Source organism: Artemia franciscana, chromosome 3 (genome assembly GCF_032884065.1).
Source record: "Artemia franciscana chromosome 3, ASM3288406v1, whole genome shotgun sequence".
Taxonomy (NCBI): domain Eukaryota; kingdom Metazoa; phylum Arthropoda; class Branchiopoda; order Anostraca; family Artemiidae; genus Artemia; species Artemia franciscana.
In genome coordinates, this window is record NC_088865.1 from 32,426,248 (window position 1) to 32,441,640 (window position 15,393).

The following is a 15,393-nucleotide window of genomic DNA, read 5'->3' on the forward strand; positions in this document are numbered from 1 at the left end:
TCTGATCACCCACTCGTAAGTTATAAATCCCTAATTTTTTCTAATTTTTCCTCTCCCTTTTGCCCCCCAGATGGTCAAATCTGGGAAAACAACTTTATCAAGTCAAATTGTGCAGCTCCCTGACACGCCTACCAATTTTCATCGCCCTAGCACGTCAGGAAGCACCAAACTCGCCAAATCACTGAACCCTCCCCCCAACTCCCCCAAAGAGAGCGAATCAAGTATGATTCTGTCAATCACGTATCAAGGACATTTCTTTATTCTATCCACCAAGCTTCATCCCGATTCCTCCACTCCAAGTGATTTTCCAAGATTTCCCACTCCAACTCCCCCCAATGTCAAAAGATCTAGTCGGGATTTGAAATAAGAGCTCTGAGACATGAATTCCTTCTAAAAATCAAATTTCATTACGATCCGATTATCTATTCGTAAGATAAAAATACCCCAATTTTCATGTTTCCCAAGAAATCCGGTTTCCCCCTCCAGCTCCCCCGAATGTCACAGGATCTGGTCGGAATTTGAAATTACAACTTTAAAGAACAAGATCCTTCTAAATATCAAATTTCATTAAGATCTGGTCACCCTTTCGTAAGTTACAAATACCTCAATTTTCAAAATTACCCCCCCCCCCCCAATTCCACCAAAGCGAGCAGATCCGGTCCATTTATGTCAATCACGTATCTTAGACAGGTTTCTATTCTTCCCATCCAGTTTCATCCTGATCTCACCGCTTTAAGTATTTTCTAAGATTTCCGGTCCCCCCAACTGCCCCCCCCCCAATTACGCTTGATCCGGTTGAAATTTAAAATAAGATATCTGAGTTACGAGGTCCTTCTAAATATGAAGTTTCATGAAGATCCGATCACTCCTTCGTAAGTTAAAAATACGCCATTTTTTCTTATTTTTCAGAATTACCCCTCCTCCCAATTGAGCGGATCCATTCCAATTATCTAAATCACTTATGCAAGACTTTTGCTTATTTTTCCAGCCAAGTTTCATCCCAATCCCTCCAATCTAAGCGTTTTCCATCATTTTAGGTTTCCCACCCCGAACTTCCCCCGATGTCACCAGATCCGCTCAGGATTTAAAATAAGAGCTTTGAGACACGATATCCTTCTAAATATCAAATTTCATGGAGATCCAATCACCCGTTCGTAAGTTAAAAATACCTCATTTTTTCTAATTTTTCAGAATTAACCCCCCCCCAACTACCCCAAAGAGAGCGGATCCGTTCTGGTTATGTCAATCATGTATCTAGTACTCGTGCTTTTTTCCCACCAAGTTTCATCCCGATCCCTCCACTCTAAGTGTTTTCCAAGTTTTAGGTTTCCCCCTCCCAACTCACCCCCAATGTCACCAGATCCGGTCGGGTTTAAAATAAGAGCTCTGAGCCACGATATCTTTCTAAATATCAAATTTCATTGAGATCCGATCACCCGTTCGTAAGTTAAAAATACCTCATTTTTTTAATTTTTCAGAACTACCCCCCCCCCCCAACTTCCCCAAAGAGAGTGGATCCGTTCCGTTTATGTCAATCATCTATCTAGGACTTGTGTTTATTTTTCCCACCATGTTTCATCCCCATCCCTCCACTCTAAGTGTTTTCCAAGTTTTAGGTTTCCCCCTCCCAACTCCCCGCCACCGTCACCAGATCCGGTCGGGATTTAAAATAAGAGCTCTAAGACACGATATCCTTCTAAACATCAAATTTCATTGAGATGCGATCACCCGTTCGTAAGTTGAAAATACCTCATTTTTTCTAATTTTTAAGAATTACTCCCCCCCCCAACTACCCCAAAGAGAGCGAATCATTTCCGATTATGTCAATCATGTATCTGGGACTTGCGCTTATTTTTCCCATCAATTTTCATCCCGATCCCTCCACTCTAAGTGTTTTCCAAGATTTTAGGTTCCCCCCTCCAACTCCCCCCAGTGTTATCAGATCCGGTCGGGATTTAAAATAAGAGCTCTGAGACACAATATCATTCCAAACATCAAATTTCATTAAGATCCAATTACCCGCTCATAAGTTAAAAATACTTTTTTTCTATTTTTTCCGAATTAACCGGCCCCCCACTCTCCCCCCCCCCAGATGGTCAAATCGGGAAAACGACTATTTCTAGTTTAATCTGGTCCGGTCCCTGATACGCTTGCCAAATTTCATCGTCCTAGCTTACCTTGAAGTGCCTAAAGTAGCAAAACCGGGACTTTAGGTTTCCCCCCTCCAACTCCCCCCAATGTCATCAGATCCGGTTGGGATTTTAAATAAGAGCTCTGAGACACAATATCATTCCAAACATCAAATTTCATTAAGATCCAATCACCCATTCATAAGTTAAAAAAACTTAATTTTTTCTATTTTTTGCGAATTAACCGGCCCCCCACTCCCCCCCCCCCAGATGGTCAAATCGGGAAAACGACTATTTCTAATTTAATCTGGTCCAGTCCCTGATACGCTTGCCAAGTTTCATCGTCCTAGCTACCTGGAAGTGCCTAAAGTAGCAAAACCGGGACCGACAGACAGACAGACCGAAAGAATTGGCGATTGCTATATGTCACTTGGTTAATACCAAGTGCCATAAAAACAAACAAACGAATAAATACGCACCCGTGATTTGTCTTCTGGCAAAAAATACGAAATTCCACATTTTTGATAGGAGCTTGAAAGTTTTGCTATAAGGTTCTCTGATATGCCGAATGCGATGGTGTGATTTTTGTTAAGATTCTGTGACTTTTAGGGGGTGTTTTCCCCTATTTTCTAAAATAAAGCAAATTTTTTCAGGCTCGTAACTTTTGATGACAAAGACTAAATTTGATGAAACTTATATATTTAAAATCCGCATGAAAATCTGATTCTTTTGATGTATATTTTAGCATCAAAATTCCGTTTTTTAGAGTTTCGTTTACTATTGAGCCGGGTCGCTCCTTACTACAGTTCGTTACCACGAACTGTTTGATAAACCAAAGATATTGTAAGTGTTCGGCTTGTGGTTGATATTAAATAAAAAAGAAAAACAAGTTTTTTTTCAGTTTAAAGTAAGGAATAGCATTAAAACTTAAAACGAACAAAAATTATTACGTATGTCTCCTAAAGATCTTTTCTTTCATTCATTTCAGTCATTTGGGAATTGGTCAACTTGTGACTATAATTTTCATAAAAATCGACTGTTCTATGCCCTAGAAAATTAGTTCCGCAAATATTGCTAATTTACGTTACGTTACGGGGGAGAATCTTCCAATGTGAGAACATTTTTCGCGGGAGAAGGGAATTTTTCATAGAGGGACAGCTGGATTTCTTGAAATTATTTAAAAAAACAGTCAGCAATTAAATAATAAACAGTCAGTAATTAAATATAATTAGAATATATTTGTAATGTTTGACAAAAAGAAAATATTACAAATATGAGATGGATTGCCTCTCCTCAGTAGCTTGCTCTTGCGCTAAAGTTTCAAAAGGCTAAAGTTTCAAGAGAATATTATTCTAATTAAATAACCTTTATGATTCAAGAGTCGCTCTTAAACGACTGAAACAAAAATCAAACTTAGGTTATTTTAAGGTCATTATTAGTTTAAAAAAAGCAACATTAATATGCAAATTTCGTATTAATTATTCATGAAAGAAGAACCGACACTCTTTACAGCCAACCATAGCTACAAAATGCGGAAAATCTAAGACTCAAAAGTAATATTTAATATAGTAAATACAGTAATATAGTAAATATAGTAAATTTTGTTTCATAAAACATTAAACTGGTATGTTTTCACAATCATTTTGACTGGGTGCGTAATTTGAAAATAAATTTAAAGACAATCAGCTTCAAAAGGACTTACAGTAACAGCATAAATATAAGTGAAAATGGCAAAAAAGGCTATAACTAGTGACTGACTGGGTAGTAGTGAAGTTGATGAATAGACCTTTCAAAAGCCATCGATCATCAGAATGAATAATATTCACACTTTATCCTCTTGTTTTTATCTAGTTCAATGCTTTGTGAGAAATTTAAAAATGCCTGAAATTTAGTCAGAGCTTGTTTCATGGGTTTCAAGGAGGCAAAACATTGTTACCACAGTAGCCACGGATATTTCCCAATTTTCTATTTCTCTTTGTGAATTTCCTTATTTATAGCTATAGAACCATATCTTGTACTGTATTTTTGCACACTTTTGTATTCATAGTTTGAAAGAGTTATCGAATAGAAAAAACCGCTTACTTCAGGTTCGGAAACACGCAAGAAATAGATAACTCTCCATTCCCAAAAAATTGACAGTCTGAATTCATAATTTGAGAATATAGGATATATTTACTAATATTGGGTTCTAGAAAAATTGTTGATCAGTATATTAATGGTTTGTTGATTACTTACATGGATTGTTGAATAAAGTAACGAGGAAAATAAGCACAGTGGGCAAATATTTGAGTGAAAGCTTTGAGACAACTCGAGAGGATGGTCAGTTTGGTGGTAAATTAAAGAGAGTCCCCTATTTGAAAGAAAGAATTACAACCTCTGGAACTGAAATTTTCATAAAAGAATAGGTCACGTAGAAAAACCGACTTGTTTTAGAGGTGAAAAAAACCCATACCTGACATTGCACGGGTCGGAGCTGAGACTGTAAGAAGACTAGCTTAGATGTTCAGTGGACACTATTTAAAAAGACGGACCAAAACATTAAAATACGTCCATTTTAGACTTTTTTTGTGGACTCTTCAGTGTGTGTGTGTGTGTGTGTGGGAAGGGGGTCTTTAGACAAATCGTTTTGGTATATTTCACTAGGCACGGTTATTTAAACTATAAAACTGATCTGACTGTTGTAAGAAGCATGATCAATTGTTATATTTTTTTCTTCTTTTTTTGGCAAAAAAATTCGTATGAATGTAAGTGATAACTGCCTGAAATCTTGGGAAATCCCTCTCCTCTCGTAACGAATTTTTGTCTTCTGTGACATTTACCTTTTTTTAAAATTTCCATCATACATTCTTTTGTGAATCATAGGCAGCGCAATAGCGCTGCCTATGTAATGACCGATATGGGCACATATATATATATATATATATATATATATATATATATATATATATATATATATATATATATATATATATATATATATATATATATATATATATATATATATATATATATATATGTATATATATATATACATATATATATATATATATATATATATATATATATATATATATATATATATATATATATATATATATATATATTTTATGGCACTTGGTATTAAAATATATTCGGAAAAATAGAAAAAATGAGGTATTTTTAACTTACGAAGGAGTGATAGGATCTTAATGAAATTTGAAATTTGGAAGGATATCGTGTCTCAGAGCTCTTATTTTAAACCCCGACTGGATCTGGTGATATTGGGGGGAATTGAGGAGGGGAACCTAAAATCTTGGAAAGCGCTTAGAGTGGAGGATCGGGATGAAACTTGGTGAGAAATATAAGCATAAGTCCTAGATACGTGATTGACATAACCGGGTCGGATCCGCTCTCTTTGGGGAAGTAGGGGGGGAGGGTTAATTCTGAAAAACTAGAAACATGAGGTATTTTTAACTTACGAAGGAGTGATCGGATCTTAGTGAAATTTGATGTTTGGAAGGCTATCATGTCTCAGAGCTCTTATATTAAATTTTAACCTTATCCGGTGAATGTGATGTTAGGGGGGGGGGCGGAACCTAAACTCTTGGAAAATGCTTAGAGTGGAGGGATCGGGATGAAACTTGGTGAGAAAAATAAGCACAAGTTCTAGATACGGGATTGATATAACCGGAACGGATCTGCCCTCTTTGGGGGAGTTAGGGGGGAGGTTAATTCTAAAAGTTGGAAAAATGAGGTATTTTTAACTTGCAAAAGAGTGATCATATCTTAATGAAATTTCATATTCAGAAGGACCTCGAAACTTAGATTCTTATTGTTTATCCCGATCGGGTCCAGTGTCATTAGGGGGAATGGTGAAAATCTTGGAAAACGCTTAAAGCGGAGAGATCGGGATGAAACTTGGTGGGAAGAATAAGCAAAAGTCCAAGATAGGTGACTGACATAACTGGACCGGATCCGCTCTCTTTGGTGGAGCTGGGGGTGGGGGGGTAATTCGGAAAAATTAAAAAAATGAAGTATTTGTAACTTACGAACGGGTGATCAGATCTTATTGAAATTTGATATCTAGAAGGATCTTGTGCTTTAAAACTCTCATTTTAAATACTGACGAGATCCGGTGACACTGAAGGAGTTGGAGGGGGAAGCCGGAGTTCTTGGAAAACGTGAAATTGAGGTATCTTACGAATGGGTGATCGGATCTTAATGAAATTTGATATATAGAAGAATCTTATGTCTCAGATGCTCCATTTCAATTCAAATCGGATCCGGAGACATGGAGGGTTGGAGGGGGAAATAGAAATCTTGGAAACCAGAAATCTTGGAAACCGGAAATCTTGGAAAGTGCTTAGAGTGGAAATATAGGGATAAAACTTGATGGGAAGAATAAGCACAAGTTATTGATACGAGATTAACATAATTCGTTCGGATTTGTTCTCTTTAAGGGAGCTGGGGGTTGTTGATCTGGAAAAGTTAGAAATATTGAGGTATTTTTAACTTAAGAACGGGTGACCGGATCTTAATGAAATTTGATATTTAGAAGGAACTCGTGTCTCAAAGCTCTTATTTCAAATCCCGACAGGATCTGTTGACATTGGGAGAGCTGAAGGGGAAAACCAGAAATCTTGGAAAATGCTTACAAATGTCGTAGAAATGTGACTAACGTAACCGAACTGGATCCGCTCTCTTTGGGGGAGTTAGATGGTGGGGTTCAGTTCTTTAGCGAGTTTGGTGCTTATGGACGTGCTAGGACAATAAAAATTCGTAGGCGTGTCAGGGAGCTGTACAAATTGACTTGCTAAAGTCGTTTTCCCGGTTAGAACATCTGGGGGGTTGAAGGGAGAGGAAAAATTTGAAAAACTGAGGTATTTTTAACTTGCGAGTGGGTGATCGGATCTTAATGAATTTTGATATTTAGAAGGACCTCGTGACTCAGAGCACTTATTTTAAATCCCAACCAGCATTAAGCCTCTGATTTTCCTTCTAAAGCAATCTATTGATTCTTAGAATTTTGCTAGAGCTCATACTATATAAGCTCTTGGCTCTTGGCTCTTCCGACCTCGTCATAAGTGCCATATGAGCTCTTAGCTCTTGTTTTTTAGTCTAGGGTACTTCGTTTCATAGGAGTGTCGTAGAAGCTTTGAAAAGAGCTCTATTGATAGCAAATTGAAGGGGATAGTGCTCTCTTAAATAGTCGAAGGAGATCAGAGGGCAACTAACCCCCCTCCCTCGCCCATCATTTTCCCAAACACATTCTTTCAAAATTTTGAGACAGCCATTTTGTTCTAAGTAGTTGAAAGGTCCGGAAAGAACGTACTTGGGGATGAAAACTCCCAACAGCCCTATGGGCAAGGGTTGTAAGTTTTGCCCTGGGGCACATAAAGAATATATAGAAAGGGTGATCTTTTAAACTTCGGGGGGCTCATTGGATTGCTAATCAGAAGTTTTAGTGCCATTTTTAGGTTCAGACTGATCGAAGGGTGGAACCTCCCCTCCCCCCCACGCACCTAGTATTTTCACGAAATGCATTGAATAGAAATTTTGAGATGATCATTTGGAAAGAGTTCCATCGATTGGAAATTGAAAGGGTTAGTGCCATATTTAATTGTAGAAAGTGACTGAAAGGGAAAATAGCCCCCCTCCCACCCCCACCATTTCTACAAACACATTCAGTCAAAATTTTGAGATTGCCATTTTGTTCAAAGCAATTGAAAGGTAGGGGAATTATGTCTTTGAGAATTACAACCCCCCTCCCTCCCCAGAGCTCTCAGGGTAAGGGTTTTAAGTTATGTCCTTGGGGCATATAAAGCATATATAGAAAGAGTGATCGTATAAGCTTTGGAGGGGGCTCATTGGATTTGTAATCAGAAATTGTAGTGCCCTGTTTAAGATTCAGAGTGATCGGAGGGTAGATACCCCCCATACCTCGTATTTTCCCGAAATGCATAATGCCCATTTGTTTTCTTATAAATTTCGAACAGAGGTCATCCGACTGGAAATTGCCCTTTTCAATAGTCGAAAGTGATTGGAGAGTATATAATCCCCCTCCCACCCCCACCATTTCTACAAACATATTCAATCAACATTTTCAGATAGCCATTTTGTTAAAAGTAAATGAGAGTTCCGGAAATTATGTCTTTGATGATGACAACCTCCCTCCCCACGAGCCGTCAGAGCAGTGGTTGCAAGTCATGCCCTGGGTGCATATAAGGCATATATAGAAAGGGCGATCGTATAAACTTCGGAGGGGGATCTTTGGATTGGTGGTCAGAAGTTCTAGTGCTCTTTTTAGGGTACAGACTGATCAGAGGGTGGATACCCCACCCACCACCACCACACCTCACATTTTCCCGAAATGCATCACACAGGAATTTTGAGATGGGCATTTGTTTTCGTAAAAGTTTCGAAAACAGTTCATTTGATTGGAAATTGAAGGCTAAGTGTGCTTTTTTAATAGTCAAAAGTGATTGGAGGGCAACTAAACCCCCTGCCACGCGCACCCTTTTCCCCAATACATCTAATCAAAATTTTGAAATATTCTTTTCGTTCAAAGTAATTGAAAAGTTCGTTAAGTATGTCTTTGAGGATGACCCCCCCCCCTTGCACAGCCTTCAGGGTAAGGATTGTATGTTATGTCCTGGGGGCGCATAAGGCATATGTAAAAAGAGTGATCGCATAGACTTCGGAGAGGACTCATTGGATTTTTAATAAGAAGTTTAGTGCACTTTTTAAGATTCGGAGTGATCGGAGGGTAGATAACCCCCTCACGCCCACTCCCCCCCCAACATCTCGTATTTTCCCGAAATGCATCTAATAGAAATTTTGAGATACCCATTTGTTGTCGTAGAAACTTTGAAAAGGCCCATTCGATTGGAAATTGAAAAGGCCAGTGCCCTTTTTATTAGTCAAAAGTGATTGGAGGGTAACAAGCCCCCGCCACCCCGCCCATGAATTCCTAAAACACATCTAATTAAGATTTTGAGATAATAAATTTATTCAGGGTAGTTGATAGGCCTACGAATTATGACTTTGACAACCTCATACCTTTTCAAGACCAGAACATAAATTGGAATTTACTATAAAAAGTTGGTGTGGATTGTCAGTTAGTATACATATAGTGATATATATTCTTAAAGTCTTAATAATTTTTTATCTATTAAAGTCAAAAAAGTTAAAAAAGTTTAGACGTATTTTGTTTATTTAAATCATACAATAAATGACCGAGTCAAACTCAAAGGAGCAAAAATTAACATGATTAGGGCTGATACACCCCATGCCTTCTCAAGACCAGAACATGATTTGCACTTTACTTAAAACAAATTACATTTAAAATGTTTTCACTTTTTTTTACTTGTTTAAAGTGCCTTTACTAGATGTATGAAGAGGGGAATTACCCCCCCCCCCCTTGCACTCAAATTACTGCGCTAGTGTCTGGTGCCCTTTTTGAGAGTAAGAACAGATTGGATGTTAAGCAGTCCTTCTCTCAAGCCCATTCATTTTTCAAACGCATCCAGTCAAAATTATGATACAACCATTTTGTTCATCATAATAGAACGGTCCAGCAACTTATGTCTCTAGGGATATTAGGTATGTCAACCCCCCACAATTACGTAATTGACCATTATGCTTTAAAACTAAATGTTACTTTAAAATAAATCAAAAGGTATTGTGTTTACGGTTGCATAGGACTCCTCAGCAATATGTCGAGAACGACTGGGGGTATTAAGTTGATGCTTTTTGGGCTACTACTATTACTACTTCTGCTCTTAAAATTTAGATAAATAAATATAATGTATTTGAGTTCAGGTTTTCCAAGAGCTTATATAGAATCTTTTGGGAATTATATTAACTTTTATTTTTCAGGTCAACTTCAGAAGCTATAAAATTAAATTAAAAAAAAATGCTTGTGTCAGGAATAAAAATTGATGAAAAAGTTTCTCCAACATATAAATAGCAACCCATACTATGAATTCTCATAAAAAAAAAGAAGAAAAAACACTGAAAATATATGCAGTATTATTTCTCCCATGAAAAAGACAATGTCAATAGAAAAAGAAAAGAAATTAATTTAAAAGACTTTTTCCACAAGATAAGTTTCTCAAAGAAAATTAAAGATCTCCATTAAGCCAAAAAAGAGCAAAAACAAAGTCAAATAAACTTCCAAGCGTAAAACTAACACAAATCACTATCAATAAATAAACGAAACTCAAAACAAGTAAAAACTACAATAAATAGCCGAGTGACACTCAAAACGAGCGAAATTAGCATGAATGGGGCTGATAACCCCAATGCCTTCTCAAGACCAGAACACAACCTGCGCTTCATTGAAAACAAAATACGTTTGAATTTTTTTTTACCTTTCCTACTTTTATAAATAAGAAATTATCAAAATCTTGTGGAAGAAATGTCAGTAAATGTCAATTAAACTGACAATCCACGGCAATTTTTTTTCCAATAAAGCACAAATTATGTCCTGGTCTTGAGAAGGCATGGGGGCTATCAGCCCGAATCATGTTGATTTTTTCTCGTTTTGAGTTTGACTCGGTTATTTATTGTAATTTCTGTTCGTTTTCAGTTTCATTTATTTATACATAGTGATTTGTGGTACTTTTATGCTAGGAAGATTATTTGACTTTATTTGTGCTCATTCTTGGCTTAATCTTCATAAGTTTAAGTTTAAGTTCACAAGTTTATTAATCCACATTAACAAACAAATAAATAAGTTAACAACACTTTGGCGTTACAGAAAACCTATGAGGGCTTGTGGTCACGCGAAAGTCCATGTAACTACTTATCTATTAACTCGACTGTTTACTTAAAACTCAACTATTCATTAAAACTGTTATAAATAAACTAAAAATAAATAAATTAATAAACGCCGATAAATAAGTAAACACCGACTTAAAAATAATAATAGATAAATCAAAATATACAATAAAAATTACAAATCTAGTCTCCATCACTCGTCAATACTCAAACCCCTCCTATTCCCTACCCTGCTCCCAACCCAACTTAGCCCCTGCACTCCCTTACCTCTTCAGCTCCTCTTCTTCCCCTAACCAAACTACCAGCCATGATAAAATTCAACAAATTCCCCCAAAAAATAATCTTAAAATTCATCCGCCGCCTTAATGCTCAGCGGGAATTCAATCCATACAGATGGACCTAGTTGTTTTATTGAAAACAAAGACGTGGTAGCACGACGCAAATCAACAACTATATTATCACTTTGCCTACTTCCATAATTATCACTATTTCACTAGTTCCATAAGTCACTATTAATTTGGTAAAATTTTTTTAAAAACATCAGGCGGCAAACCATTCATACACGGAAACACAAACACTCCAGCTTGGTGATCTTTTATCTGGCCTACATTAAGAAGCTTCAGGGACCTAAATGATGCACATGCATCATGTATATCCTGGACATACCTACCAATAGTTCTAACAGCTTTATTTTGTAGAACTTGCACTATCCTATAATTGCATAAGAAATTACTGCTTTATAGAAGGCAACCGTAGGAGATATATGTATAAACCAACGAACAATATATAGTTAAAAGTGTTCTTTGAGGGAGAAAGTATGCCTACCCCACGGGCAATTTTTGAAGAAATTGCGTCACTGTGACATTTTCATGCCAGATGACAAAGAAGATAAGCACCAAGGTAGCGGAGATGATCAACTTGCTGAACTGGATTACCACATAAAGTTACCTGGCCAGACACATCCAGTGGTATACTAACTCTACAGACCGTCATTAAAAATGTCTTGAAAACATTTACACACAATAGACTTATTGAAGTGAAAATCTCCAGCCTTTCCAATGCAAGATTCGCTTTTCTTATCAGATCCTTCACAGATGAGGCAAACACAGTTAAAACGGTATCATCAGCAAACGAGATAAGAACGATCTTTCAAATAAAGACGCATGAGATCAACATAGATGAAGTAAAGCAGCCGACCTAACACTCGATTTTTGTGGTACTCGACAAGTCACTAGAAATGCTGTTGAGCGCACATCATTCCACACTAGTTTGACGGATCTCCCTGTGAGATATACTTCAAACCACTTTATGCACTTTCCACGGACACCTAACGACTCCATCCGATTTAGTAGCGTTTAAAAATCAACCATATCGAAGGCTTTACGAACATCTATAAACACAGACAGAAGACTTTCACTTCTGTCCATACCGCTGTTAATTGATTCCATAACTTGTTGCAAAGCATTCGTCGTCGAGTGCCCTTTGCAAAATCCTAATTGGGTCTCGCTCAGCAAACCATTAGCTAGTAGGAAACTATATAGAAGTTTATGAACAACCTTTTATAATAATTCCGAAAATAATGGATGGATCTAAGTCGGTCTTCAATTCTCAATTTCCTTTTTATAGGGCTACCTTTATGAAATGGCATCCATTTTGCAACTTTTAGCTGATCAGGGAAAACGCATTTTTCAAGTGAAAGGCTTATAATGAAAAGCAGATACAGTAGAATATAATGCATTATTACCTTAAACCCTCAAAGAGATAAGCTGTCCACTCCTGCAGAATCTGATTTAAGAGATTTTATTATTTTAAGCAGTTCATTACTTGTACACGGATCAAAGGCTAATTCAAAACTCTCACCTCTATTATCACATATCATGTATTTTTGAACCTGTTGACGTTTTAAACTATTTTACAATTTAATACCAATATTAGAGGAAAAAATTTCGAACTTATTAGCAATTCTAGACTGATCATCAGGGGTGAACCCTTCAAGTTGTACTTCATCCCTCCAATTTCAGCACTTCCACTGGTCATTAATTTATCAGTTTCCATGTTTCTTTCATATTTCCTTTGCTATTTGAAAACTTTCTATCATCATATTCGGCCGTAGCTTTGCGACGTAATTTATTAACTAAATTGCGCTTTTTTTGAACAATTCATACGAACCATCACTTTTATCATCTAGATATCTTTGATAAAGCTTAATCCTTATATTTCTTTCTTCGAGTATTTTACTCGTTATCCATTTCTTACGGGGTTACTGTTTCTTCACTTTCATTACCTTAATAGGACACATATAATCAAAAGTGGGTAGAATAACAGACATTAGATTATCAAGTGCTTTCGTAGGGGATTCTTCTTCAGAAAACACTGGGGTCCAATCGATAAAACTAACCACCTCCATAAGCTTTTGACGATTCCCTTTTTTCTTTAACCTTGTCTTTATTTTCTATCTGTACAACTGATACTTCATAACGCTCACCAATGGAAGATGGTCAGAACCAGGAAAAGCCACAAAACCAGCATAACAAAGCTTGAAATCGGCAGAACGGACAAGAATATTATCAATTAGGGTTGCACTCTGTCCAATGATCCTCGTGGGTACACTCACAACCGGGCATAGATCATTCGACATCATAAGAATTAAGAAAAAAACAGAATTATGATTAAACAAATCAAGCAGGTTACAATTAAGATCACCCATAGCAAAATAACTTGCTTCAGAAAGTACCATTGAAATCCGATGACTAATACCTCCCACAAAATCATCCAGGTGAGTACTGGGTGGCTTATACACCATGCAAATTATATTTTTCTCCCATCCAATTCAATTTCAATTGAAAAAACTTCAAATTTACCCTCAATCCATATACTAAGATCGTTCATTTTGTTATACTTCAACCCATTCTTTACAAGGGATCTGACACGACCATGACTCATCACCACTCGGTTCTTAACACGAAGATAAAAACCTAGAAATGAATACAGTGAGAGAGACTGAGACTGGTTTGAACTAAAAAATGTTTCACTTACTCCTATAATATTAAAAGAAGAAGAAAATTGTTCAATTAATTCCAAAATATCCAGGTAGCTTGTAATCTCGTGGACATTCCAAAAATATAGTCGGAGATTCTTTTCATTGATATCATGAATGTAAGGCAACTGAATCTAATCAATCTCCCTCATAGGCCTTAGCTCAACAATTGGTATACCATCATCGCCGGCAATACCTCTTGATAAATAATCCTGTAGACTAAATAGGTAATGATCAGACATTATTAGTTTCAAACAGTTCGTGGTAACGAACTGTAGTAAAAAGCGACCCGGCCCAATAGTAACCAAAACTCTAAAACATGGAATTTTGATGCCAATAGTTACATCAAAAGAATCTCATTGATCGCAAAAGAATGCTGATTTTAAATATATAAATTTAATCAAGATTAGTCTTACCCGTCAGAAGTTACTTCAGCTTTTTTACTTCAGCATTTTTTCGGCTTTTCGTTAATTTTTATCTCGATTTCTTGAGATAGATTTTGTTTTGTAGCCGCAAGTTCATTCTCTGTAGCCATTACTAGTATACGAAGACCAGCAGCGGGATCTGAGAGTAGACTATCTCTTACCGAATCTTTCCCTTTTTTCAGAAACTGTTGTAAAGCATCAGGACGATTTTTTAGCTCTGCAAATACATGATTAACACCCTTAGTTTTTTTTTGTTGATGCTTCCTTGTTGCCATCAAAACTAAGTAAACTCCCGACGGATAGAACCTGACGGTCGTATTTTTTGCCGTAGCAAAAAACAACAAATTTGCTATCTCTATTATTTGTCTTCATAACTTCTAGGATTCGAAAAGGCCAAAGGGGACAACTCAAAAACTTGGCGAGGAACAAATCTCCGATTTTAACGTTAGCTGGATCCATGACGGCAACAGGCAGAACAACGCCTCAATAATAATAACAAGCGAATGTTGGGACACTTCTGACAAATCGGCGCGCATCAAAGGTTACACAAGCTACTTTAATACGCGTTGCGATCGTGGCTTGAATCGTCGAGGAGGAGGCGTTGGACTTTATGTTCGTAATGACCTACTCTCAAAGCTGTTAAGTGAGCCTATTGACTCCGACCACGAAATATTATGAACAGAATGCAAACCTGCACGTCTATCAAAAAGATTTTAATTGTTGTTTCGGTCTATTATCCTGAATGTGCTGAAAACAGGAAAGATTTGATTGAACACATCCAGTTTTTCGTAGACAAAATACGCCGCAAGCATGTCTTTCCTGGCTTTGTTATTGCCGGAGACTTTAATCAAACTAATAGGCAATGGGTTTCAAATATTTTAGACTTGCGACAAGCCGTTACAATACCTACCTATCAAAGTGGCAACACACTTGGCTTGATTTTTACATACCTGAAAGACTTTTATTACGCACCGAGATCCCAAGGACCCCTTCTGAATTCTGATCACTTTATCATCTTCTGGGAAGCTAGTTTGGCAATTTC

General features: G+C 36.9%; 1 protein-coding gene across 2 annotated transcripts in view; it reads left to right on the top strand.

Moving 5' to 3' along the window:
• LOC136025175 (uncharacterized) overlaps positions 1–15,393 on the top strand; it is a 45,082-nt gene that overhangs the window by 7,110 nt on the left and 22,579 nt on the right. The window contains exon 1 of one of the 2 annotated variants that reach the window (XM_065700946.1): positions 4,270–4,347. The exons of the other annotated variant lie outside the window; for it this stretch is intronic. The gene's annotated coding sequence lies outside the window, so the exon portion shown is untranslated. Of the gene's footprint in view, positions 1–4,269; positions 4,348–15,393 lie in introns of those variants that run through there. 2 annotated transcript variants of the gene reach the window in all.